The sequence below is a fragment of the Cyanistes caeruleus genome, chromosome 25 (assembly GCF_971803275.1).
Source record: "Cyanistes caeruleus chromosome 25, bCyaCae1.hap1.1, whole genome shotgun sequence".
In the NCBI taxonomy this organism is placed as follows: Eukaryota; Metazoa; Chordata; class Aves; order Passeriformes; family Paridae; genus Cyanistes; species Cyanistes caeruleus.
The window spans coordinates 528,388-554,991 of NC_141725.1; the positions used below are offsets into that span (position 1 = coordinate 528,388).

Here is a 26,604-nt window from a genome sequence, read left to right on the forward strand (position 1 = left end):
TGGCATCAGGAAGTGGGAGATGGAAGCTTTTGGAGATTTGCCTCTAAATGTAGAAAAGAAAGAAAAGTGGAGGGGGAAATGGTGGGACTCTGGCTCTGTTCTAAGTGGGGAATATTTTCTTTTCTTCTTTTCTGTCGTGCTAACCCAAGTTTTGTTGTTTGAAAGGAGGTTTGGCAAAATATCCATTGTCTTCTCCACTGCTGAAACACTGAACAACATCTGGGCAGGCTGATGATGCAGAGCAAAACCTGCAAATATCTACTGCTGATCGTGATCCTGGGGAATGCAGCTAAAGCCAGCCAAAAGCAATTTCTGGAAAGACTGGCTTGGTTTACGTTTTCTGGAGTTTTTCTGTGCCAACTTCACCAGTCATTTCTAAAAAAGGAGAACAGCTCAAACCAAAAGAGACGAAAACACAAAGAAACCAACCCAAAGAAACCAATCAAACAAACAGATTAAAAAACCCCAAATCAAACCAAAGGCAATGAGAAGTTAGGATTACTTGTAAGGATATCACAGCAGGCGAATGGCTGCTTCCTACAGGATCACCATCCAAAGCCACCTAGAACAACTTCTCCAAAATATATCCAACAGGAGAAATCGAAAAAGTAATCCATGGCAGCTTTGGGGGCAGCTCTGCATTGTGGTGAAGGATGAGTATGCAGTGGTACAGATGCAGCATTGCCCACCCTCCAGGCTGCTGTTTGCTCTGCTGAAAGACTCTTGCAGGACTGTGGCCCCTCTCCATGCAATGGAAATCATTGCCACAGCTCTCAGTTGAGGCACTGGCATTTCCAGAGCCAGATTCAGGCACAATCCTACTGCCTGCTGAGCATCTGGGAAAGATCCTGGGCATCTTCAGGCCTAGAAGCACAAAAGAGCTCAGGCTCTCCCCGAACTGGGTTTTCAGGGCAGCTTTCCATATCTCTGCAAGATTTCTTCATCCCTCAACACATCTGACTTTAAGTCCAATGATGCATTTAGGTTTCTTCCTTCCTCCTGTGTGCCTGTGAGTAACCTTCCACGTGGATGGAGGAGATTGTGTACAGGACAATTGATTCCGGGATTGCCATTTGGCTTCACTGTCACTCAGTTGAACATGGTCCTTATCTAAGAAGGACTTCCAAGAAATGGGTAGGAGTTTTGGCTCTGAGAGCAGCAGAAAGGACATTTTCTACACCAAATTGCCAGCTGATGCAGTTTCCTCCCTGCCAAAATAGTGATTGCCATTCATCTTCCTGGGAAGAATGTGAAGAGTCATTCAGAGATGCCAGGTTCAGCTGGCCTGTGGCTTTGTGTACCTCATTTCACATGTCCAATTTCAAGGGCCACTAAAAGAGGCTCATGTTTGCCTTGCTACCCACGAGTGCTGTAGATATTTCCAGGAGAAAAGGAAAAACATCGCTGTCCTCTGGTGTGGTAGAAATCCCACCACAACTGTGATTCTGTGAGCAAAGAGAGCCAGTGCTTTTTGGGGCAGCAGCAGCTGAGAGTGTGGCAGAGCGGTTTTGATACTCTTTTTAGAGTCCTGCAAACATTGTTCCCAAAACAATCCACAACTTTGCAAATGTGCCCATGTTATAAGGGATCTTTTCCTTGAACTTGGGAGGTTAATTAAAGTTGTTACTGTTAGAGAGTTAATTGATATGTTTAATTATGTTGTAAGATTGTTAAGATAATTGTTGAGTGTATTTTAGAATGTTCGGGGTTGGTATTGGATTGGGGGTTGGGCGGATAAAATGGGGGATTGGTAAGAGATATAAAAGGGCTTATGGGGACATGGAATGGAACATTCAGGAACATGATGTCATCAGCAGAGTGAGTAAGGATTGGAAGAAATATCCACCAATCATTTGACGCCCTAGGAAAATGATTGGACCAGGATGAACATGGCTATGGACCAATCAAAGCCCAAGAAAACAGCCAATCCTGAGACGGATCCAAAACGGACCAATCCAAGCCTAAGGGAGGATATAAAACAGGGTGTTACATGTTAGCGGGGCTTTTTCTTTCTTTTCTTGTGGGGTTTTTTCTCTGTTGTTGTTCGTAAGTTTTGTTCGATACGTTGTTACTGTCCCGGTCTGTAGCGTGGAGCACACGGGACTAGCCTGTGTCTCCCTTCGGCTGCAGCTCAGTATTAATAAACAGGCCAGGCTTTAATTACACCAAAAAGTCTCGAGCCTCGTTTATAACAGTAATTGGGGGCTCGTCCAGGAGTTAGCCACGCCCTAGGGCGGTCCCGGAGTAGGAGAGGACCGGGGTGAAGCGTCCAGCCTCGTTTTTGGCTGCCCGAGCTTGGACTACGTCGGGATCATCGACGAGCTTGCTGGCTGTACCCGAGGCTGCAGACGAAACTACAGCCGGGAGTTTAAGGGTCCTCCGAGAGGGAGCGAGGCTTCCGATGCGTGGGTGAGTGTCGGGAGTGGGGTTTAAGGCAAAAAAGGGGGGTGCGGAGTACCCTAGGGACCCCCGGGAGTAGGGGAGACGGGGAGTACCTCTCCTTCAGCCGCCCTTACTCGCTTAGGCTCCCGCTCCTCCCCGGGAGGGAGGCTCCAAGGGGTGGATTTGACCTAATCCCTGAGTTAGAAACCCAAGGGACTCATAGGGAATTTTTCCTGAACTAGGAGTCTAAAGGGGTTTGTAGGGGAGGGCTAAATTCTACCTGGAGGGCGGTTCCCCAGAAACGGACTTGGGGCAAGTTTGCTGTCTGGGGAACTAGGACTCCAGAGTAAGGGAGAAAGACACTTACCCGGGGACCGCTACGAAAAGGGGGCCCCCGGATAGGTGAGTGCCCTTCCTTTTGACAGGGGGAGGGGAGGGGACCCACTCTGGAGGAAAGATAGGAGCTCCCCGAGTTAGAAATCCAAGGGGTTCATAAGGGGGGGTTAATCCTTCCCTGAACTAGGAACCCAAGGGATTTGTAGGGGAGGCAGAAACCCTGCAGCAAGGTGACTCCTAAGGCCCGAATTAGAAACCCAAAGGGGGTTCGTAGGGGGAGACTCACTTCCCTGAGCTAGGAACCCAGAGAGGGGTTTATAGGGAGGGGCCACCGGCTGTGGGAGGATCTTTCCAGTCACTAGGATTGGGAAGAACGGGTTAGAACCTGTCAAGCTAGGTTTTTTTTTTACATCTGAGTTGTTTGTTGTTAATGAAATGTGTATTTGATTAATGGAATTGCTAATTGTTTAATCACAGTTGAATGGTCATTTAGAAATCATCATTCGGTCTGCAATATATGTGTATTGAGTTCTGTTTATTACATAAGGATAGAGTTTGTTTTGGTTTAATTAGTTATAAGTTAAGTTTGGTTGCCTTTTATTGTTATTACCAAAGATCAGTTGTTCTTGTTATAGTTGGTTGATTTTAGTTTTGGAGTCACGGCTGTCTGGGGAGTGAGGTTCTGGGGTGAGGGCTAGCCAAGAGTCCCCAGACCACTCCTCAGGGAAGGGCGGAGGAGGAGTCTGCCATTTTAGGAGCTTTTTGTAGCAAGGTAGCGGCCATTTTGTGAGAGGCTGAATCCCCTCAGAGAGGTGGGTCCGCCATTTTGTTTTTACCCGATTACTTTATATTGTCCGCCATTTTGTTTTTACTTGATTATATTTATATTTAATTATTGTTTTCAACTGCCTACCATTTTGTTTTTACCTGATTACATTAATATTTAGTCCTTATTTTCTATTGTCCGCCATTCTGTTTTTAACTGATTTTTTTTAATTGTCCGCCATTTTGTTTTTACATTTAGTTATTGTGTTTGGTTGTCCGCCATTTTGTTTTCACTTGATTACATTTGTATTTAATTATTGGTTTTAATTGTCCGCCATTTTGTTTTTACCCGATTACTTTCTATTGTCTGCCATTTTTGTTTTTAACTGATTTTTTTAATTGTCTGCCATTTTGTTTTTACTTGACTATATTTAGCTACTGTGTTCAATTGTCTGCCATTTTGTTTTTACCTGGTTACTTTTATATTTAATTATTTTCTATTGTCTGCCCTTTTGTTTTTAACGGATTTTTTTTATTGTCTGCCATTTTGTTTTTACTTGATTATATTTAGTTATTGTATTCGATTGTCTGCCATTTTGTTTTCACTTGATCATATTTAGTTTATGTTTTCAATTTCCCACCATTTTGTTTCTACCCAATTACTCAGAGATCATATTTACATTTAATTATTGTCAATTGTTGGTTATTTTGTTTCTACTCTAATATATTCATAACACTTCATAGGTCTTTTTGATTCTGGTTATTAAAGTGTGAGGTCACGGGGGCGCTATCTCGTTTTTGTTGAAAATAAATACATATCGAATTACATTACTTAAGATTACTAGATTTTGTAAGAACTTGATTCTGTCAGTGCTTTCCTATATCTATAAATAGATTATTTAGAATTTCCAGGACCACAAATCTGTTTCTCAAACATTATCTGTTTTCCTTTAAATTACTATTTTATTTTTGTACATTTTGAGTTTTCACGTTAGGGAACTACCACCATCTTAGTTTGCCGGAACTTCTCTTTGTTCATTTCCATTTTCCCACGTTATTCCGCCATTTTAATTTATATCTTCCCACATATCCTTTTGGTCATCCTCATTTTCTTTCCACGCCCTTCCTTCCTTATTATCAAGCCACCTTTTGCTGGCACCATTCCTGTTTTTCCCACGCTCTCTTACCCTTATTTTGCTAATTTATTTACCACGTTGCCTTGTTTCTCCCACATTCCTTTTCAACTACTTTTCTGATTTTATGAACTTTAGCTCGGTTTTTTGCCAATTTGTTTACAACGTTGTTTTCTGTCTCCCACATTCCTCTTCAGCTACTTTTCTGATTTTATAGATTTTAACTCGTTTTCTGTTAAACTATATTACCTCTCTATATTGTGACCTGAATAGTTGAGCTATGGGCCAGTGTGTTAGCAAACGGGCAAGCAAGTCACAGAAAGAAAAAACTCTAGTAAGAGATATTCCTCCAAATAGCCCTTTGGGAGAAATGCTGGATAAGTGGGATAAGGACCTCACGTTAAGTGGTCTAGATAAAATAAAAATGATTGAATATTGTCTGGAGATTTGGCCACAAGAGAGTATTGCAGAGGGCCCAGTATACTGGCCATGGTATGGGTCCAAGGAGGAATGGATGTGTCTGGCATTAAATAAGCACATTAATGTAAAAAGACATCAAAGTACAGAAGAGATAAAATATGCAGCATGCTGGTTAGAAAACATAAAAAAGGAAAAAGAGGTTAAGTTGTTCAAAGTATCACAAGGACTGGATGATTGTAAGGAAAGATCTAAGGAAAAATGGGATCCTCTGGATCATCTTCCTCCACCACCCCCTCCAGTTATTCCCATAGTACCCCCTCCTCTCTCACCACTAACACCTCAACCCCAACTTGCCCCTTTGCCCACTTACCCTAATCCATCCCCAGCCAAGCCTAAACCCCAGTACTTACCTGTACCCCCCACCTTAGAAACGAACTTTACATCACTATCCATAGGGTCTAACCCTCCTGTTTCCTGTATGGAAGGTATTTCATCCCCAATTCCTTTACATTCCTCCTCCTCCTTGGAACCCACCCCAGAACTTCAGTTTTCTCTGGTTACCCCTACATCATCCTCAGCTGCTCTGGTAGCTGTATCTAGTTCTTCCAAATTACGTCCTACCTCTCAAAGTTTATTAGCCCCAAATTTTGCTCAGAGTGGTCCTTCTTATCTTTCACCAACAGCACAAACCCCAAGTAGTACTTTAGAAGCACAGAGTGGAGAAGAGACTAGATTAAAAGAGCTGGGGTCAAATTGTGGTTGTAAAACCTCAGAAGCAGGAGGCCAAGAAAAGCAGGATGTGAATTTGGAAGGTCATCACTACAATACAAGGTTCCAGGCTAGAAAGAGCCAAATGGAAAGGGAAAAAGTTGAAAGGTTGTTGCCACTGAGAGAGGTTCCCATGGGAGGAGCTCGGGGAGGAATAGGGTTTGTGAATGTCCCGCTCACAGCTTCCGAAGTGCGCAATTTTAAAAAGGAAATAAAAAGTTTATTAGAAGATCCAATTGGCATTTCTAACCAGTTAGATCAATTCCTGGGCCCAAGTATTTACACATGGGAGGAATTAAATTCCATTATGGGGATACTTTTCTCTCCTGAAGAAAACCAATTGATCCGAGCAGCTGGCATGCGGATCTGGGAGCGGGAGAACCGAGGTGGTCCAAGGGGTGAAGAGAAAATGCCCCATAATCAACCTGATTGGGACCCAAATGAAGAAGAGGGGCGGAGAGAGATGAGGGATTATAGATCACTGATCATTAAGGGAATAAAGGAAGCGGTTCCCAGAACTACCAATGCAAAACTAGCCTTTGACAGTCAGCAGGAAAAAGATGAAACCCCGAGTGCCTGGCTAGAAAGGCTGAAAAGAAATTTTCAATTATATTCTAGTGTAGACCCAGAGAGCCCTGAAGGGCAGGTGTTAGTAAAAGTCCAGTTTGTCACCAGAGCTTGGATTGATATAAGGAGAAAATTAGAGAAGCTAGATGACTGGCAGGAAAGAGGTTTGAATGAACTATTGAGAGAGGCGCAGAAAGTATATCTGAGGAGAGAAGAAGAAAAGACAAAAACAAAAGCAAAGATTATGGTGGCAGTCGCGAGAGAGAGTATGGGAATGAGAAAAGAGGAAGGAACTGAAGAATTGGAAAAGGAGAGGAAAGGAGGACCGATGGGAAGTGATAGGGGAGATCAAAGGAGAAGAACTAAGGAGAAAGAAGAGGTCAGGAAAGAAGGGAGATCACCATGGATGAATATAACTTGCTATTACTGTAATGAAAAAGGACACACACAGCGGTTTTGTAAGAAGCGAAGGATGGATGAGGGGATAGCGAAAGAACAGGATGCTTTAGAGAAAATACTGAGAGGTGATGATTAGGGGTGTCAGGGGTTCTATGCTCTGAGGGAAGAACTAGAACACCAAAAAGAGCCCCTGGTAAACTTGGAAATAGGCCCTCAGAGCAAAGAATATATATTTTTGGTAGATACTGGGGCAGATAGATCAAGTGTAACAGAAATTCCTGAAGGATATGAAGTAAGCAATCGTAAATGCATTGTTAAGGGTGCTGAAAACAATCCATTCAAAACCTCTATAATAGAAAGAGTCCAAGTGAGAGGAAATTTTCGGGAAGGTTGTGTTGATCTTTTATATATGCCAGATTTAGGAATTAATTTGTTAGGTCGGGACTTGCAAGTGCAATTGGGAATAGGGGTAATACCTGAGGGAGGACGCATGGTGGTTAAAATGATGGTATTAAGGGAAGAAGATGAGAAAGGAATAAATCCAGTAGTATGGGCGGAAAAGGGCAACCACGGATTGTTGAATATACTTCCTTTGGAGGTCAAAATGAAACCTGATACAATGCCAATAAGAGTCAAACAATACCCCCTGTCAGCTGAAAGTCGACAGGGATTAACACCAGTGATTAAAGAATTGATAAAAGAGGGGATTTTGGAGCCGTGCATGTCCCCACACAACACCCCGATACTGGCAGTCAAAAAGCCTGACGGCGCATATAGACTGGTGCAGGACTTGAGGGAAGTGAATAAACAAACAGTCACCCGGTATCCTATGGTGGCAGATCCATACACCTTGTTAAATAAGATCCCATCTGAACATGAGTGGTTCAGTGTAATAGACTTAAAAGATGCCTTTTGGTCCTGCCCTTTGGCGGAGAACAGTCGAGAGTGGTTTGCCTTTGAGTGGTGGAATGAGGAGACTGGAAGGAAACAACAGTTACAATGGACAAGGCTGCCCCAGGGATTTACAGAATCACCAAATTTGTTTGGGCAAGCCTTAGAGAAATTGATGGGAGAGTTTACCCCAGAAGGAAACACACAAGTCCTGCAATATGTAGATGACCTGTTGATCTCAGGGAAATTGAAAAATGAAGTCCAGGAGACCACTATTAAATTATTGAATTTTCTGGCTCAGGAGGGTTTAAAGGTATCCAAAAAGAAATTGCAGTTCGTAGAACCAGAGGTGAAGTATTTAGGACATATAATTGGGAAGGGATATAAAAAACTTGACTCAAGTCGAATACAAGGAATAATATCACTACCAGCTCCCAAAACTAAGACAGATATAAGAAAATTATTAGGATTGATCGGGTATTGTAAATTATGGATAGAGGACTATACCAAGTTGGTAAAATTTCTGTATGACAAATTAGCAGGAGGAGAGCCAGTAACATGGAATGAGGAGGATGAAGACAGATTAAAGAAGTTAAAAGAAAAATTAGTAACAGCCCCAGTGCTCAGTTTACCTGACATGAATCGATTGTTTGAACTATTTGTGAATGTAGAAGAAGGAGTTGCATATGGAGTTTTGGTTCAAGAATGGTGTGGGGTAAGAAAACCAGTGGCGTATGTTTCAAAGTTACTGGATCCAATGGTAAGAGGTTGGCCTATTTGTCTGCAAGCTGTAGCAGCTACTGTAGCCCTAGTGGAAGACAGCTACAAACTGACATTTGGAAACAAAATTAGAGTGTATACCCCGCATGATCTAAAATCGATACTGAGTAAAAAGGCCAGTCACTGGATTTCAGACAACAGGCTGTTAAAGTATGAATTAATTTTGAATAATGTTGAAAATCTGGAATTAGCCACCACGAGAGTCCAAAATCCCTCACAGTTTTTGTATGGGGAACCTAAGGGTGAATTGGAACACGAGTGCTTAGAAACCATTGAAATGCAAACCAAGGTTAGGGATGATCTTTATGAATACCCCTTACCAGAAGGTGAAATAGTCTTCATCGATGGTTCATCAAGAGTACTGAAGGGAAAAAGGTTGTCAGGATATTCAGTGATAAATGGACTAAGTATGACTGTGATAGAAAAAGGAAGACTACCTTCCACTTGGTCAGCACAATGCTGTGAACTGTATGCTTTGCTAAAGGGACTGAAATGGCTCAACAAAAAGACTGGAACAATCTATACAGACTCCAAGTATGCCTATGGAGTAGTGCATACATTTGGAAAAATTTGGGCTGAGAGAGGATTTATAAATTCAAAAGGGAAGACTTTAATCCATGAGGGACTGATAAAGGCAGTGTTGGGAGCCCTGCAAGGCCCTTCAGAAGTAGCGGTCGTGCACGTGAGAGGACATCAAAAGGGAGATTCAAGGGAAGTAAGGGGAAATGAGTTGGCGGACAGGATTGCCAAGGAGGCGGCTGTAGAAGATACTGAAAGATTACTTCATATATCAGAAATAAATGAAGGGAGTAGTGAAGATGGGAACCAGCATGATAGAGAGAACTTAGGCGTTCCAGTGTTCACGGAAAAAGAGCAGGAAGAACTACAGAAGCACGGTGCGATCAAAAATGAGAGAGGGGAATGGAGGTTACCTGATGGGAGACAAGTGTTAAATAAGACTCTAGCAAGGAAAGTACTGGAGGACTTACATGCCTCAACCCATTGGGGAACTCAAGCCTTATGTGATCATTTGTTAAGAACATACGCTTGTATTGGCGCCTTTGAAATTGCAAAAATTATAACTCGGGACTGTATAATATGCCAAAGAGTTAATAGGAAAGCAATGAGAAAGTTACCACAAGGAGGAAGAGGGTTGGCCAGGAGACCTTTCCAGAGTATACAAATAGACTTTACTGAGCTGCCCCGGGTTCAAAGGTTCAAATAGTGATAGTAGATCATTTGACCCATTGGGTGGAGGCATACCCTACCACCAAGGCGACGGCTGAGGTTGTAAGTAAGATCTTACTAGAACAAATCATACCAAGATATGGAATTGTTAACACCATAGATTCAGACCGGGGCCCCCATTTTACAGCAAAAATATTACATCAAACAGTCAATGCACTACAAATAACATGGAAACTCCATACTCCATGGAGGCCGCAAAGCTCGGGTAGAAAGAGTGAATCAGTCGTTAAAGGTCACTCTCACAAAGTTAGTGGAAGAAACAAAAATGAGCTGGTTAAAATGTCTCCCAATGGCACTGATGCGGATAAGAACGAAACCGAGAGCAGATTTGGGAATCTCCCCATATGAAATGATGTTTGGATTGCCCTTTTTGACTACTCCAAATAATATAGGAACCTATGAAGAAGGTGAACATCACGTAAAAAAATATGTGCAAACCATAGCTACTATGTTGGAAGAGTTAAGACAAAAGGGACATCTCCCTCAGACAACACCAATAGACTTTAAGATCCATAAATTTTTGCCTGGAGATTGGGTATTAATTAGAACGTGGAAAGAAGAACCATTGACTCCAAAGTGGGAGGGTCCTTTCCAGGTCCTTCTGACAACGGAAACAGCAATTAATACCCAGGAAAAAGGATGGACTCACGTGTCAAGAGTAAAAGGGCCTGTTTCTGCCCCAGGTTGAGTTCCTTACCCCAGGTGACTGACCTGAAAGGGACGGCAACGGACAGGGAAACAGATGGAACCTACAATGACAGTGTTAAGAAAAGTTATTTGAAGTTTGTGAGTCGTAACAGATATTGAATAATTACCTAAATTGTGTAGTTTAGTAAAAACTGAACTTCTGGTGTTTCTTTTGCAGATTCTGAGTCCAAGAAATAGAGCATTCTCCCAGGTGCTTAGCAAATTCGACCCCAAAAAGAGAAACAGGAGAGGAAACCAGTTGACACAGAGGGAATCTTGAAACCCTGCAACCAGGTAGCTGGTAAGAACAGCAATCCAGGGCAAGGAGAAAGGGAGGCAAGATCGGGTAGGGAAACACTTTTTGAGTCAGAGGCATGGATTCTCTGGGCAAGAATGACAGAGTGCCCTATACCGGACTCCCACGGATTCTAGCCCTCCTGATGATATACACCGTGATGGGAGAGGCTGTCCCTTGTGATAGGTGTTACTACCCATTATATGCAGGGGATGCTCGATCAGCCGTCCTCAGAGTGCATACGAACCCGAGCCCCTCCTGTGTCAACACTTCACAGTCAATAATTTGTATAGAGGACGGGAAAACTTATTGGCAACTGGAAAATGTAGGAAATTTTAAACAGAAATTACTGGGAGAATGCCCTATGAAAGAAAAATGGATATGTACAGAGAAAAACCCTGCAAACCTGAGGGGGAATAAACCAATTTATGAGCCTGATCTAATCAAGGAGGAAGAAATACAAGGGGTGGTTAAGAGTACTCCTGATATCCAGTTAGTGGGAGGTAAAAATTTATTCCTGGATCTAGTTGAGAAAATCAGCCGAGAATTTAATGTAACAAATTGTTGGATTTGTGGTGATACAAGGATGGCAGAAATATGGCCGTGGGAAGGAATACCTTTAAACCCGCAGGAAATTTTAAAACTGTTAGACAAAGAAGGACCAGGACCAGATAACAGACCAGAAGAAGAAACCTGGAGTTTGAGATCTAAGGTGATTGGGGAAGAATGCTTGTGGCGAAGAGGTCCCAGGTATACAGTATATGTGGGAGAGCTTCATTGTAAAAGGTACTTGGTAACAAATTATACCAGTCAATGGTGGATTCCACAAACACCACATTTACATTGGGCAAGGAAGCGCAAGAGAGGTTGTGTGCTGGTAGAGAGGGAAAAACTATATGAATGTATTACTAAAGAAGAAAACCCTTTTCTAGGTGAGCCACAAATCTCCAAGTTTTGGAACAAAACCGGTATAACTTCAGTAAAAACAGATAAATATTGGAAAGCCCCAAAGAGTCTATTCTGGTTGTGTGGAAAGTCAGCTTATGTAATGCTTCCTAAGAATTGGGCTGGAAGTTGCACCCTGGGGATTATAAAGCCTTCCTTTTTCTTACTCCCCAGAATTGAAAAGAAACATTTAGGGATCCCACTCTATGATGAGTTAAGGAGAAAAAGGAGAGAGATTTTAATCGGAGGTACTCAAAGGTGGGGAGAAGATGAGTGGCCTCCTGAGAGAATAATAGCTACATATGGCCCTGCTACATGGGCTCAAGATGGGTCATGGGGATACAGGACCCCTATATATATGCTGAATCGCATAATTCGTCTACAGGCACTAGTAGAAATTATTTCAAACCAATCATCCTTGGCCATTGATTTACTCTCAGCCCAATCTCGGCAAATGAGAACAATGATCTATCAGAACAGGTTGGCACTGGACTATCTGTTAGCCGAAGAGGGTGGTGTGTGTGGGAAATTTAATTCATCTGAATGCTGTATTGAAATCGATGACCATAGCGAAGTAATTACCAACATCACAGCTAACATAAGAAAATTAGCCCATGTACCAGCTCAAAAATGGACACCCTTGATAAAAATGAATTGGTGGGAAAATTTGTTCAATGGGGAGTGGTGGAAGAAATGGTTAGTAATTGCTGGTGGTGCACTAATAAGTGTTGTTTTCCTTCCCTGTCTAATTCCTTGCATGATCCGGACTGTAACAAATGCCGTCCAAACCTCCCTTGAACTGAGCTTACAAAAGAAGTTAACTGATGAAAGAATTGAAAACCTCCGGGTGATGAAAATTGAGAACCCAGAAGAAGACCAAAGCTCGGAAGCAGCGAAAGAAATATATGAAAACTACCAGAAGCTGCGGAGATTTTACCAAACAATAGATAAAGAGACTGTGTAATAGACTGTTGATGCGGGCTAACAGCCCGATCAAAGTTTTAGAGGGGGGAATTGTTATAAGGGATCTTTTCCTTGAACTTGGGAGGTTAATTAAAGTTGTTACTGTTAGAGAGTTAATTGATATGTTTAATTATGTTGTAAGATTGTTAAGATAATTGTTGAGTGTATTTTAGAATGTTCGGGGTTGGTATTGGATTGGGGGTTGGGCGGATAAAATGGGGGATTGGTAAGAGATATAAAAGGGCTTATGGGGACATGGAATGGAACATTCAGGAACATGATGTCATCAGCAGAGTGAGTAAGGATTGGAAGAAATATCCACCAATCATTTGACGCCCTAGGAAAATGATTGGACCAGGATGAACATGGCTATGGACCAATCAAAGCCCAAGAAAACAGCCAATCCTGAGACGGATCCAAAACGGACCAATCCAAGCCTAAGGGAGGATATAAAACAGGGTGTTACATGTTAGCGGGGCTTTTTCTTTCTTTTCTTGTGGGGTTTTTTCTCCGTTGTTGTTCGTAAGTTTTGTTCGATACATTGTTACTGTCCCGGTCTGTAGCGTGGAGCACACGGGACTAGCCTGTGTCTCCCTTCGGCTGCAGCTCAGTATTAATAAACAGGCCAGGCTTTAATTACACCAAAAAGTCTCGAGCCTCGTTTATAACACCCAAAGAAAATGCAAAGAGAACTGGGGTGTGAAAATCAAAGAATGTTTATTTGTAGAAGAAAAGGAACAAGAATGAACTACACAACATATTTACATTGTAAGAATATTGGGAACAACAACAACAACAGCAACAAACTATAGAACCTATTTACCTAAGAACAGATCTAACAAAACTCTATGAAACGTATTTACAGAAAACTTAAACTCCAAAACGTCTATCTGAACACAACAACTGTAAAATGTATATACAGCAGGGTGGCATCTCTGTCCAGGATGTGCCTCAGTCCTGGAAGAAAAACAAGTAGCACGGTCAGTGCAGTCAGGCATGGAAGGGAGTTCCATGTGCTCCCGGGCTGGGACACTGGCCCAGTGGGACTCTGCTGCCAGAAGGGAGCCTGGCTGGGGGCTGTGGCCCAGGCACTGGAACAGGGCTTGTGTGGCCCAAAGCAAGCCCAGGCCAGGCCAGGGATGGCCAGCAGAATCCAGTGCATGGGCTAGCGTGTCCCTGAGCAGGGAGGGCCCAGCCCAGCCCCAGGCTGGCAGCAGGGGACCCACTCTGCCTGTGGGGAGCACCTGCCTATTCTGCTGCTGGCATCGGTCTTCATCCCAACACCATGTCCTCCTCCTCGTCTTTTACATCAATCTCCATCTCTTCAATATAATTTTTCGTTTCCACCTCCATCTCTTCCTCTGTCTCGTACATATCCACATCCATCTCTTCGTCTCCAGTATCCTCTCCATCCACTTCCATGGCTTCTTCTCTATCAGTCTGTGTATCGACCTCCATCTCCTCCTCTCTGTCTGTGCCAGCCTGCAGAGGTAGCAAAATTCCAGAGTGGGGTCCCTTTCCCACACTGTCCCACAGAGCTCCAGCCCACCCAGGCAGCTGCGGGGTGTCCACCTCCGTGGAATAGTACCATACCTTCTTTGGAGCAAATGCAGACATCGTGCAGGGATGGAGAAGAAAATGCACACAATGGCGAGCTTTGGGGACTGCTGGGGGAATCAGGGAGCAGGTGGCAACAAGGTGACAGGGGTAGCCTTGGAGCAGGGTGAAGAGCGTGCTGGCACAAGGAGCCAAGGGTTGTGTCGTGGCCGTTGCTGGATGCTGGAAGTTCTAGCTGGAGCGTGCACTGTGACATCACCGCCAGGAGTTCAGGCCCAGGCTGAAGAGGACAACGGAGACCATAGAATGATGGAATCCCTGGGTGCTTGGGCTTGGAAGGGACCCTAAAGACCATCTTGTTCCAAGCGGAGCAATCTTCCCCCAGAATAGGTTGCTCAGAGCCCTGCTCCCAGCTGGCCTTGGATGTTGCCAAGGATGGAGCATCCCCAGCCTCTGTGCACAGCCTGGGCCAGTGCCCCAGCAGCCTGAGTGGAAAAGAGCAGCTTCATTAGATCCAACTTCAAGCTCACTCCTGCAGCTGAAAGGCTTCTCCTGTCTGTGCCCATCTTTCCTAGAGCTGCAGGGAGGCCTCCCCAGCCCCCTTCTCTTTCCAGGCTGAGCATCCCCAGCCCCACACGGACAGCAGTCCGATGCGTGGGGGTCAAGGCTAAAGGGTAGCAAATGGCATCAGGAAGTGGGAGATGGAAGCTTTTGGAGATTTGCCTCTAAATGTAGAAAAGAAAGAAAAGTGGAGGGGGAAATGGTGGGACTCTGGCTCTGTTCTAAGTGGGGAATATTTTCTTTTCTTCTTTTCTGTCGTGCTAACCCAAGTTTTGTTGTTTGAAAGGAGGTTTGGCAAAATATCCATTGTCTTCTCCACTGCTGAAACACTGAACAACATCTGGGCAGGCTGAGGATGCAGAGCAAAACCTGCAAGTATCTACTGCTGATCGTGATCCTGGGGAATGCAGCTAAAGCCAGCCAAAAGCAATTTCTGGAAAGTCAAGCCTGGTTTACGTTTTCTAGAGTTTGGCTCCTAACTTCACCAGTCATTTCTAAAAAAGGAGAACAACTCAAACCAAAAGAGACAAAAACACAAACAAACCAACAGCTGTTATATTAATAGGGTCAAATTGTTGCGTTAAAAGGTGACTCAAATTCTGATTTTGTAGTAGAACATCTGGATCTATTGATAAGCATTCTGTCCAGGTAAAGTTAAGACTTGGCCAGGGTCTTAGACTTTAAACTGGAAAGATGCCTCTTAACTTATTTTTAAAACAGGATTTTCAATAACAACAGCTATGAGATGCTTACAGCACAGCAAACTGTTAAAATGCATTTGTACAAAGTAAATAATTAAAAACTTTAGGTACCGGACCAATTAAATCATTCAGCAGTTGGTTTAATTTGAGGCTTCTTCAATGGCAGCTGATTTTCAGCAATGCTACATTTTTTTTTTTTTAAATTCTGGAAACACTGAAAAATAAGAAAGTTATAGCAAACAAAACTGCAAAAATTGCAACAACTCAATAGAACTCTTAATAAAGTCCATGGTGTCACAGACTGCATTTATTTCCGTCTACAAGCAGGTGTTCATCAGTGCCCTTTCACAGTTGTTTCAGTTGTAGCTGTCTTCATATCTCTAGGAAAATAACTATACCTTGCAATCCAGACAAATGTCTCCAATAAAACACAAAACAATTCAAATTAAACAACACCCAAATTCAACAACAATTATCTGTAACAAAAGGGAATAACAAAACCTAACTTTCAAAAAACATCTAAGTTAAACAACCCAACTTAACATTCAAGCCAATGGTAACCTGGATTCACTATAAAAATTATAAAAATGTAACAAATACATCACAACTCCATGTCATCTAGCCTCGAGAATAACCCACAACAACCGGAAATGTCACTAAAAACACTCACTCACAACAAAAATCTGCCCAGTATATGCTCAAATTAGCTAAAGTGATGCTTCTCTGAAAACAAAGGCCACAACAACACAGAACTGGGCAAGTTATCATTTAACTTCTGTAGCACTTTTCAGGAACATCAAGTCCAATTTTTAAATTAAAATCCAAAATTCAAATTGATATATATGCAGTTATATGTGTTTTATATATCAACAAGATTCACATTAGAATTTCTTTATTAAAACTCTCAAAAACTCAGCAAATGGGTAATATATGATTACTAAAACAAAACAAAAATCTTTTAAGTTTCTTGGGATACAGAAATACAACATTTAAACTTTTTAATCTATTTTTAAAGGCACTTCATTTAATAAAAACTTATTTTAAATTTCAATCTTGATTGCAACAATTTGCTGATTTACAAACAATACAATTTATAAAGCTTTTAATTTTTGAATTGTCTAATTAAAATTCTCTCTTTTTATCTCTCTCTAAAATGTCCAGCTTTTTTTTTGTTTTGTTTTTTGTTGTTTCATTGCTTTGCTTTCCGGAGGTTATTGAAGTCACTTGTTTCCCCGGTGGTTGCCGTGGCAACAGCGTTTTGCCGTGTGTTTTTTTTAAACTCGTCTGTGCCGGGTTACTTTTTAAATCTGAGAAAAACTCTGAAAACTCCAACTGCATAAACTCATAATTACTTAAAACACAAAATTAACTCCAAAAACATACATAAACACCTTTTAAAAACTCAGTAAATTATGACTTTCTAACAAACTCAGTATTATCCCGGTGCTTCTTCTCAGAGGGGGCGGGGGGGTGAACCACTCGTGTCTCGGCCAAAGTCAGACCTGGCAGGTTACTTCTTGTTTTCTGTGCGTTTTTCTTGGGCCCTGGCCCCGCTGCCACCCCTGTGGGCAGGCTGTTCCCTCCCCCCGGCTCTCCACGCCTTTCTTTCCACCCTCCACTCCGCCTTTTACCCCACCTTTCCTTTTGCCTTCTTCTCCTCCTTATCACTTTGCATTCCAATCTCTGTGTGTCTGTTCCCATTCGCCGCGTCTTACCTCTTTCACTTCACTTCTTCACATTCCTTTTTTCTCCCATCCCCCCGACTGTGCCCACCTTCCAAGGCCAGCTTTAGTTCTTTGTTAGAGACATATTTTCTCGTGCTACAACTTCTTTCTCTGCGCCATCTTTATGACTTTGGGGGTATGCTTTCTTCTTATTTTTTCTGCCACACCTCTGGCTATTTCTGTTAACTTTTTCCAAAAATCTTCTGTTCTTCACTGTTTCTCTGAGAGAAGATAAGAATTTAGGGACTGAGGGGACTCCCAGCCCCCCTCTTGGCTCAGCTGAGCTTCTCCGATCTGGGGGATGTAAAGCTCTGACCCTAAATTTCAGGGTAGCCAGCAAACAGTTTCTTGTCGTTTCTCAAATTTGTTCAGCAAGGATTTTAGCACATCTGTCCCACACCTTAGGGTGGATAAACTTTACAAACTCATTTACGACTTCAACAACCTAAATTCTTGCAATAACAAGCAAATTAGGTTTACAACTTAATTACAATCTAACCTTTTTGATGATTCCATCATCCTTCTGGGCCCAGGATTTCCACGCCAAGAATAGTCCAGCTCTCTTGGCCACTGTCCGCTGAATCAGGGTATCCTTGCTTTTTAATTTCTTCTCATGTTTCTTCCCGCTTTTTTCTCCCGGGTTTCCGGCACCAGATGTTGGGTTTAAAGCAAGATAAGCACCCTGACTCGCTCCAGCACAGGCGGCTATCCCAGCCGCGTGGACCATCTCCCACTGCATCAATGTGATGGATGGCGAAAATGGCGATTTATTACAGGGAAACTTAACATTTTATAGCCTGGGTTCACTGTGTTACTCCCATCTGCATATGTCACACCTAGGTGCTATTGGCTAATTGCAAGAGAACTTACTATCTTAGCAGAGAGAGGGTCTGCTAACTTTCCGTTACATCCCGAGTTCTTCCGCAGCGCCAGGACCCAACTACAACACCCGTGGGTGAGGCAAACTTTGTTTCCATGGAAAGAGGCTCTCAGGAACCTACTAAGGCTCAAGCCAAAGTCTCCCACTAGGATCTCCCCTTTAGAAGAGGTTGAGGAGAGGATTCAGAATAAAAGGAACTCCTCCTGAGTGCCCCCTTCAAAGGAAGTCCCAGGAGGCAAGACTGGGGTAGGCTGATCTCTAAAGATGGCCTATACTGGACTCAGAGGGAGTATGGTGCTGCTCTTCTTGATTTGGGTTTCTGATGAAGACCCATCAGAGCCATGCACCAAGTGCTATCAACCGCTTTACTATGAGGAGAAGATGAGTTCTTTGTTGCAGATCCACACTAATCTGAATCTCAAATGTGTAAACTCTTCCCTAGCCATACCATGCCAAGAGGATGGGCAACGATACTGGATGGCTAGGAATACTGCCACATTTTGGCAGAGATTACTGGGGGAGTGTCCTGTGGGACAATGGCTGTGCTTTGAAAATGACCTAGGGCAAAATAAACCCATTGACCTGGTAAAAGAAGAAGAAATAATTCACCCCAAAAATGTGGAAGGGGAATTGGATATTCCAAAAGGGAAAAACCTGTTTGTAGACCTGGTGGAAAGAATAAGTTGAGAACTAAATGTGACTAACTGCCGGGTGTGCAGGAACACTCAAATGATTGACATATTGCCCTGGGAAGGTATTAGCTTAGGACCATTGGAGCTACTCAACCAGAAACAAAGTAAGCCGGAACTCCCGTCTCTAGGAATAGGGAAAATGGTACAATGGAACTTAAAGAACAAAGTAATAGGTAAAGAATGTATTTTAAGGAAAGGGGAAGGGTTTGATGCTCCAGTAGGAAACATGGCCTGTATATGTTACCTGAAGGTTAAAAATGCAGTAACTCGATGGGTGCCTAGACCCCCTTTAAAATATTGGTCCATAGAAAAGAAACCCCAAGGTTGCATCTTTCATGGAGGACATCAATTACATGAATGTGCAGGCAGAGGAATAAACCCCTTCTGGGCAATAAGGGAATTATCTAAGTTCTGGGAATCCCCTTCAGAAATCAGTAATACTTTCTGGGAAACACCAGAGCATCTGTTCTGGATTTGTGGGGACACTGCATACACAAAGCTTCCAGGCAATTGGGCAGGCAGCTGCATGATGGGAATAGTGAAGCCCGCTGTCGTGGCTTTAAAGCAGTAACTAAAAAAATTACTTATTTCTTGCTGTGAGATATGGATTAGAACAAGAGCAAAACAGGCTTAAAACTTAAAAGGAATAAAGAAAGCTTATTAACAAAATTTAAGAACAAAAAAACACCAGAATAAACTTCCAGAAAACCCTTTTATCTCTCACTACTTAACCATTCTCTTGTACACGTGATTACATAGACAAAAACTTTGGAACTTTGGTGTTTAAAACAGTCTCAATTCCTGCTACAGTCTTTTCATCAGTCTTTGTAGAGAAACAGAAGTCTCCTTCTGCTAATCTATGGAGTTTCTCACAAGAAAACTATTTCTATTATAGCTTTCTATTTTTCTGATGCCAGCTGCCCGGAAATCTTTTCATCAGAATTTACTCCTCCCATTTCACATCACTCTGAGGTGTGTATGGGCTGTGAGTCTAGAGATGTTATTTTAAGGATGAGTTATTCAAAGGCAAAAGTCTTCTTCATCTGTCTCTGTGAGCTTCGCTGGAAAACAGTTTTTTCATTGCCCCCCAAGGCTTCAAATCTTCGCTTCACTCTCTTCCAGCACTTCACTGTATCACAATTACTCTACTTTTTACTCAAAATCCACATTTTGAACACTTCATTCCTCCCCATATACTCTCTCATGAATTAAAGGAGTTTTTTTCAAGACCTTATTGTCCATCTCCATAGCTTTAACAGAAAAATATTTCAGCTTATAAAGAAAGCATCTCCTTATTCTCTACCTTTTCTGAAGCTTCTTTTCTTTACTGTCTTTGATAGTTTATAAAGTCTCTTTACATGTTGATTACTCTCTTTTGCTTTCTCTGGATAAAAGGATTAATCTGCAAGTCTCATCTAGGTAAGGAAAAGGTTAAAATCTTGCCCAGGCTTTGTAGATGGTTTTGTGATCTCTGCTGGAGCAGCAGCTGGAGCTGTCTGTGATGGAAGATTCTTCTTGGCTGCTCTGGAGAGTGTGGTCCCTGTCCCAGCCCGCCGCAGGTCAAGAACTTTTTTTCCTTTCTTTACTCGGCAGTCTCTGGTGAATTCAGTCACAGCAAAAACTGCAGCCGAGCCAGGGACCAGCCTGGCTCGCATGGCCTGGGCAGAGAACGGGAGGCCAGCTGGAGCTCTGTTACCTTTCACAGCCAGGGAACAAAGAGGACAAGAGAGTTTTGACTGTACATCTTAAGGGGGTGTTTACAAGTTGACTTCATTTTTTAATGGTCAAAACTGCTGTCAATTCTTAGAAATGACTGATAATTGGTCAGGAGGAAAGACTCCCATCAGCCACCAGCAGTTTCAACTTTCTTAGCTCCCAAAATGACCTTAAAGGTAAAGCCACCCCATGACACCCGCTTTCTTTTTATTACCAAGAGAGCTTGGGGCAAATCTAGGAATTCCACTATTTGATGATTGAAGAAGAAACCAAAGTCAACAGAAAAGAGAAACTGTCCAAATGGGGGGTGATCAAGAATGGAAAGGGAATATTTGGACTCCTGAAGAAATAATCAAAACTTATGGACCCACTACCTGGGCCCAGGACGGGTCCTGGGGTTACCGGACCCCAATTTATATGCTAAACAGAATCATTCGGCTGCAAGGTGTACTCAAAATAGTGTCTAATAAGACTCCCCTAGCCCTTGATCAAATTAGTGATCAACTAACTCAAACCCAGTCTGTAATTTATCAAATTAGGCTAGCGGTCAATTACCTACTCGCTGATGAAGGGGGAATCTGTGGTAAATTTAATAACTCTGAATGTTGTCTGGAAATAAATGAAAAAAATGAAGTAGTTAAGAATATATCCAAAGGAATCAAAAAGATCGCCTATGTAGGAACCCAACAGTGGACACCCCTAGTTGACACAAATTGGTGGGATGAATTTTGGTCCAGGAAAGGGAAATGGTGGAAGAAAATAGCCTTTATCACCGTATGTGCAGTTACTGGGCTAATCTTCCTGCCGTGTATGCTTCCTTGTGTAACCCGCTTAATTACTGCCACAGTAAAAGCAAGCCTCATGATTCCTGAGGAATTAGGGTTAGGGTTAGGCGCAGACTGATGAGGGGCTGCTTGAACGTGGGGCGGCGCCGGCCCCTGGGGGATACCTCAGGGTCGGTCCCATGTCCCTGCTGTGGCTGGGCTGTGCCCTGCCCCACAGTGGGGGATGGGACGGAGCCAGGCTCCATGCTGGCAGCCACACACGCTGTTCCAGTGGAGGAGTGGCTGGCACCGCTTCTTGGACCTTTTGCCCCTGAAGAAACGCTGTTAGGGGCGATTCCAAGCGCTGCCCCCGCCCCCCACCCCCGTACCGAATTCATGGGGCGTGGGGATGGGTGCTGTGAGTGGGGCAGACGCCGGGCCGGGTTCTGCCGGCCCCATGCTGCGGGTTTCCCCTCCTGTGAGCCCAGGTTGTCCCTTGGCAGTGGAGCGGGATGGTACCGTGGCTCCGTGGGCTGTGCCTCTACCAACGGCCCTGTCCCCCCCAGCGCCAGAGGCGTGTCATGCCGATTTGGCTCCAACCCACCCCGCCTCAGGTTCCCGGGCATTGCCCGAGCCTGCGACTGGAGGCACGCCTCCCCTGTCGCCTCCCGCAGCCGTGGCAGACCAAGGCCCTGTGCTGGTTACTATTGGCTCAGATGGTGCTGCCGCGGGGGTGAAGCCAGTGGCCTTCACAGAAAAGGGTCCCAGGCTACTGGAGCCTCTTTGGCTGGCCTGTGGACTTTGTCCCCCTGTCAAATGGCTGTGCAGCTGAGCATATCAGGCATTCCATGTGCTTCCGAATGCTTTGGTCCGGTGGGTGAGGGCATGAGTGGTCTTCTTGTGGTGTGGTTGAATACCACTGCTCAGGGCATCATTGTTCACCATGGGGATGTTGATTTGGATTTCCTGGGGTGCATTTCTGCCATGGGTTCCACACTCACCCCTCCTGTTCCTATCCCTGCTGGACCCGGATTTGCTCCCCTTGTGCCTTTTGAGTCTTGTGTTTGCAGAGCTGAGAACCAGCTGCGGGGAGATGGTGCCTTCGGGTTCCCTGGAGCTCTCTGGGTTCACTGGACTGCTGTTCTGACAGCCAGGGATCATCCTGAAAGGGTCTGCAGCCTGTCCATCCTTGGTGAGATGCTGTCAAAGATTAGGCTCTGCAGACTTCTTGACACTGGCATGGACATCATAATTGTCAGGTTTGCTGACAGGCCCCCAGAGTGACCCTTGGACCTGATGCTGACACATTCTATGCAAAGAAGAATTTGAGACTGACTCTTTGTTCAGCAGATTCTGTTGTCCTTTCTCATGATAGACTAGTCACCATCCGTGACTTGATGCAGGAACAGTTGGATCACAGTGATCTGGAGCTTCGACCAGTCCCTGGGACATTCCTGTTTTCTCTATCAAGAAGAAGTCTGGGAAATGGAGGTTGCTACAATACCTCCAGAAAGTTACTGCTATGATGGAAAGCATGGGGATGTTGCAGGCTAGCATGCCTTCGGCTGCCATGCTTCCTGCTGATTGGCCAGTCCTCATCATGGAGCTGAAGGATTGTTTCTTTACAATTCCTTTGCATCCCCATGACAGACTGAAATTTGCCTTTCTGGTGCCAGCTATCATTAATGCTGAGCCCACACAGAGATATCAATGGAGATTTTTGCTGTAAGGCTTGTGAAAATTTGCTGGCATTTGCCGATGATATGGGGCTCTAGCCCTCTCTGGAGTTTGCAAGCAGTTTCCTGCTGCTCGTCTCTACAACCTCCCTGAAATTATTTGAGGGTCAAAATAATTTTTGGGACGAACAGTCCCGCATCTGGAGGTGCAATTATTTTTTTTGCATTCAGTGCAGACACTGCATGAATGATGTCCAGATATTAATGGACTTTTACATGGTTGTGTCCTTATATGGGACTGACCACGACACAACTGTCTCCCTTGTTTGTTCTATTACAGGGGGACTCTGATTTAATGTCACCTCTGACACTGACCCCAGAGGCACAGTAGATGCTGGAGGAGGTTCTGCTCATCAAGTTTATTACATTAATCTTTCCATTGATGTCACTGGTTTTTTTTATTGCCACTCCAGATTTGCATTCCACAGGTATCATTGGCCAATGAAAACACTGGAAATGCCATTGCTACCTGGAAGGATGGATCTGAGTGGCAGGTTTTAGAGAGTCATGAAGCTGGATCAGCCCAATTGATGGAATTACAGGCTGCTGTCATAACATTTCAGAGGTTTTCCCAGGCACCTTTCAATCTGGCCACAGATTCTGCTTCTGCGACCAAATTGGGAGTAATCCACGAGCAGGTGTTGATGTTTTTGTATTTATTTTTTTGGGGTTTTTTTTTTGAAATAATGAAAGAGTGAGGTATCACCCTGAAATTATAGCCTTCTGATTGTATGCAGGATTGTATTTTCTTATTATTTTCCCTTTTGATTGTTTATAATGTTGCTAATTTCTTTGTTCATTTATCTTTTTATTTTTATTTTTGTTAAAAGCAAAAAGGGTGAGATGTCGCCCTGAAAACTCAGCTTCTGAGCTTGCTGACATAGTTTTCTAAGACTTTCCCAGGACAGGAACTGTAAACATAGATATGTGTACATTCTTTCTGTTACACATCTTGGTATCTCTCACGGCCAGTGCAATTGGGAAAGTGTTATCCTGACCATTCAATCCCTGGCCGTGGTCAGAAACCTATAAATCCTGGGAGGAAAAATAAACTTTCTCTTTCCTTTCACCACACCTCAACTTGTGTCCATGTGATCTATTATTCTTCAGCAGCAATAGTTGAGCAGAAACAGGTGGCTCAGACAGCTTCAAAGAGAGACAAAATAGCCAAAACATCACTAACTATATGGTATCTAGTTCAAAACTCATCACTGTAATTAACAGTTGATAAGCTGCAATGGTCACCCATTGTTACTACCTGGCCCCGAGAGACTTTTCGTGTAACATCGCCTGCTTTTGTAAAATCGTGCCCTTTTTATTCTATCTGTGAACAATGAGAAAAATATTGAGATAAAGAACTGCATTTGTTAAAGTTAACTTTGAGAGGTTTTTTTTTTTCTTTCTCACCATTTTTCTCCTCTGCGAGAGTATGTGGGGGATGACAGAGACATTACTCAAACCTTTTAGAGGTAACAGCAGCAGAGAGCATCAGCAAAGTGGGCCGTTCACTCTCCCTGTTCCCTCTCCAAGAAAAAGCATCGGGATAGTACCCAGTTTGTTAAAAAGTCATGATTCATTGGGGGTTTTTTTAATGTTTTAATATACTCTTTTAGAGTTAATTTTGTGTCTTAAGTAATTATGAATTAATGCAGTTGGTATTTTTTTTTAGTTTTACTAGAGAAATTATTGTGATTCTTTGAAAGATCAAAAAGCCCCTTTTTTTAAAAAAAAATGTGTTTAAGGTGAATGTTAACAGAAGTAAAAGTTACCTTGCAATAATTAGTTTTGAAACCTAATGTTATATATTGAATGATTTACAGTTGCTAGAAAAACAACCTTCCAATTAATGTTATCTACAAAAGATACTTATGGTTTAAAAATAATTAGCTAAGAGAACTTTACTGCACAAGACAAAGTTAAGTTAAAGCATGTGATACCCATTTGCTTGTTTTTTCCACAATTTTAATAAGGTAATTTTAATGTGAGTCCTTTTGTTATCAAAAACATATATAACAGCATATATACTGATTTGAATTTTGGATTTTAGTTTAAAAATTGGACTTGATGTTTCTGAAAAGTGCTACAAAAGTTGAATGGCAACTTGCCAAATCCTGTGGTGCTGTGGTTTTTCTCTAGAAAAACTACACTTTAAAATCCTAACCAACTTAAGCATATACCAGGCAAATTCCTGTAATGAGTAAGTATTTTTAGAAATATTTGCAGTTATTGTCAGTTATTCTCAAAGTTAGATGACATAGAATTGTGATGTATTTGTTACATTTTTATAATCTTTATAGTGAATCCATGTTACTGTTATATTGTGTTTAAAAGGTATATATCAAACTTTTAGTTGCCTTTTTGTAGTAACAGAGTGAGATTAAGTTATGTTTTTATTTGATATGGATTAGGTGTTAATAGAATTAAGCAAAATTAAGTTTTGTTATGTTTAGGTTTGAATGTTTTTAAATTGTTTTATAACTTTGATATTCTTTTAAGGTTAAGTTTTGTTATTTCCTTCTGTTATAATCAATTTTTATCAGGTTTAAATATTGTTTAATTTAAATTGTTTTATGTTTTATTGGAGATAATTGTTTAAACTGCGAAGAATAGTTATTTTGCTAGAGAGATGAAGATAATTATAACTGAAACAGCTGTGATAGAACACTGGTGAACACCTGTTTGTGGATAGAGGTGAATGCAGTCTGTGACACCCTTGATTTCATCGGGAGTTCTATTGGTTGTTGCAATCTCTGCAGTTTTTGTTTGTTATAGCTTTCTTATTTTTCGGTGTTTCCAGAATTCCAAGAAAATGTATCATTGTTGAAGATCAGCTGCCATGGGAGAGGCTTCAGATTAAACCAACTGCTGCATGGTTTAATTGGTCTGGTACCTAAGGCTTCTGATCATTTGCTTTGTACAAATGCATTTTAACAGTTTGCTGTGCTGTAAGCATCTCATAGCTGCTGCTATTGAGAACCTTGTTTTAGAAATACGTTAAGAGCCTAGGCCCTGGCCAAGCCTTGACTTTAGCTGGCCAGAATGTTTGCCAACAGATCCAGATGTTTTCTGTACCAAATCAGTATTTGAGTCACTTTTTGACTTGGCAATTTGACCCTATTAATATGACAGCTAGATCAGTTTTGAAGTGGGCTTGAAGAATCATTTCCGGAGGTGGTTATCCAATCCTTCACTAATATTTTTTGTTTGTTTGTTTGCAATCTATGGGATGCTAATGCAGTGTTTTAAGTGGTTAGTGGTAGTTTTATATTATATATGTATGTGATTAATAATACTTATTATTTGATTGATTTTTAACTGCTATAAGTTTTTTATTGTGTATACGGTTTTGTGTTGATATTGATGTGTATGACAGAAGTACATCCCATTTTATTTAAAAAAAAAAAAATGGGGGAAATTATGCCCTAGATGCATTTGATTAGTGTAATATGTGCATTAGCAATTGGGACTACAATAATGATATACTTATATTGAAAGTTTAGAAAGATCATATAATCTAAATTTACAATTGGGTGTACCACAGCTAAGCCAAAATCATTGATTAACTTCAAGGGGAGAAGTGTCTGTGTTTTGTTGACAGGTTCAAAAAGGTCACCTGTGTTGCCACTGCGATGAATAGATCACATGAACACAGGTCGAGGTGTGGTGAAAGGAAGAGAAAGTTTATTTCTTCTCC

General features: G+C 42.4%; 1 long non-coding RNA gene across 1 annotated transcript; it reads left to right on the plus strand.

Moving 5' to 3' along the window:
• Positions 1-1,941: 1,941 nt before the first annotated feature.
• LOC147649310 (uncharacterized) lies at positions 1,942-13,227 on the plus strand. Its single transcript, XR_015279192.1, has 2 exons — positions 1,942-2,409; positions 10,555-13,227. It is a non-coding gene; the product is annotated as an uncharacterized LOC147649310 (long non-coding RNA).
• The last annotated feature ends 13,377 nt before the right edge of the window (positions 13,228-26,604 follow it).